This window comes from Bubalus bubalis, chromosome 19 (genome assembly GCF_019923935.1).
Source record: "Bubalus bubalis isolate 160015118507 breed Murrah chromosome 19, NDDB_SH_1, whole genome shotgun sequence".
Lineage (NCBI taxonomy): Eukaryota > Metazoa > Chordata > Mammalia > Artiodactyla > Bovidae > Bubalus > Bubalus bubalis.
In genome coordinates this window covers 36,247,484-36,249,766 of record NC_059175.1, presented here as the reverse complement: position 1 = coordinate 36,249,766, position 2,283 = coordinate 36,247,484, and the positions used below count along the sequence as shown (strand labels likewise).

At 38.9% G+C, this 2,283-nt stretch overlaps 1 non-coding gene across 1 annotated transcript; it reads right to left on the bottom strand.

Annotated features, from left to right (window-relative positions):
• Nucleotides 1-1,649: 1,649 nt before the first annotated feature.
• LOC112580744 lies at nt 1,650-1,785 on the bottom strand. The gene has a single exon (XR_003105080.1). It is a non-coding gene; the product is annotated as a small nucleolar RNA SNORA43 (small nucleolar RNA).
• Nucleotides 1,786-2,283: the final 498 nt, after the last annotated feature.

Sequence of the window (2,283 nt, the reverse complement as noted above, 5' to 3'; positions counted from 1 at the left end):
GTTACTTTAAACCACTGTCCTTTGAGACGTTTTGTTATACAGTGATAGCTAGCAGATATAATCTTAATTGTAGCAATAATCACTACTGTTTATATTTCCCCGTTTGAGTGCATATGTGTATATGGAAGCTGCTCAGAACAGTGATTGAAGCTCTAGGATTCAGAACCAGGCTACCTGGGGTTCAAATCCTAGTTTTTAAATTTATTTCACTTATAGTAGTGTTTGGCACTATTCACCATGTTAAGTAAAATGCTGCTGCTGCTATATTGCTTCAGTCATGTCCAACTCTGTGCGACCCCATAGACAGCAGCCCACCAGGCTCCCCTGTCCCTGGGATTCTCCAGGCAAGAACACTGGAGTGGGTTGCCATTTCCTTCTCCAATGCATGAAAGTGAAAAGTGAAAGTCAAGTCGCTCAGTTGTGCCCGACTCTGAGTGACCCCATGGACTGCAGCCCACCAGGCTCCTCCGTCCATGGGATTTTCCAGGCAAGAGTACTGGAGTGGGGTGCCATTGCCTTCTCCGAGTAAAATGCTACATGGCTGTATTAGTGACAAATATAAGCACAAATGATCTCTCTCTATCCCTTCAATAACTCTCGTGAAGCTGATGATATCACACTCATTTAGTAGATGTGGATACCAAGGCTCAGAGAAGGTAAGAATCTCGTGCAGTATCATGGTCAGTGGCAGAGCCAAGATTATGAACCTCAGTCTGGCCATGTTTATAATCACTATTAAAAAAAAATATTGCCATGAAATCTCATCCATCTTGGCTTGCTTTTGGTCCAAATTTCAGTTTTGTGCCTCAAGGAGAATTATAAAAAATTAATTTAGAAACCTAAGTAATATTAACTGGGAAGAAAGGAATGTGACAGAGAAAATGTGGACCACACAAAGTGTTGGGTATCCCCTTTTTCTTGCCAAAGGTACTTTTCCAGTAAAATCCTGTTTATATACTTCAGTTTTGGTCATAGAAAAGGAAGATAAATGAAAACCACACTGGCTAAATCTCATCTATTTAATACAGTAAACATTTCATTAAACCAGACTTATTTCTAGGTTCTAGGATAGAGTGGGAGAATACCCTTAAATGAACTTACGGTATTTGTAGTATAGATTTTTCAAAGCAGTACAGTTTTATTTAGGTAAATAGTAATTTCATGGCAAATACTGCTGCATAGTTATATGATAATAACTAATATTTAGCTCTCACTTGTTCCCCACCCCCTGCTGAGGGGTTATAATGGAATAAGTTATTTAAACACAGCCTCCAGTCATTGTTCATTGTTAATTTCTTTAGAAAGATAATAATGATAGAATAATCCTAAATTCTAGACTCCAGGGTCTTTATTATTGAGATTTTATAATCCCCCACTCCTTGGGTTTTCCATACAACTTTTTTTAGTTTTAATATTAATAACTTATTTTACTTATTCCAGTATCTTCAAAATATGATCACTTCAACATTCAATTGACATAAAAATAATTAATGAATATTTTACATTTTTATATTAAATCCAATGTGAATTTAATCTTAAATAGCACATCTCAATCTGGACTAGCATTCATGCTTTTTTAAAATTTTATGATTTTTTGAATTGAAGTATAGATTTTTAAAATTTTTTGTTATTTTTTTTTTTTCTCTCAGCAATGTCTGGCTATAAACCATACTTAGCACTCACTGTTATGAGCACTGAGTATAGAAGTAGTTGCTTCCTCTCTGCTCCAGTGTCACAGGGGCAGCAGAGCAGCTGCTCTGATGATGTTGGCAGGCCCAGTGTCCGAGGAGCCGCTGAAGTACGGCTGCTTTACAATGCTGTGCATTTGCAGCTGCATAGCAAGGGGATTCAGGTTGTACATACATACAAAGACCCTGATGCTGGGGGGACTGAGGGCAGCAGGAGAGGGGACGACAGAGGGTGAGATGGCTGGATGGCATCATTGACTCGATGGACATGGGTGTGGGTGGACTCCGGGAGTTGGTGATGGACAGGGAGGCCTGGCGTGCTGTGGTTCATGGGGTTGCAAAGAGTCGGACATGACTGAGCGACTGAACTGAACATATATATCTATGTATATGTTCTCTTTCAGATTCTTTTCCTTTGTAGATTATTATAAGATATTGAATATAGTTTCCTGTGCTATACAGTAGGTCCTTGTTATTTATCTACTTTGTATATAATGGTGTACATCTGTTAATCCCAAACTCGTAATTTATCACCACCCCCCCCCCATGTGTGGATGTGAGAGTTGGACCATAAAGAAGACTGAGCACTGAAGAA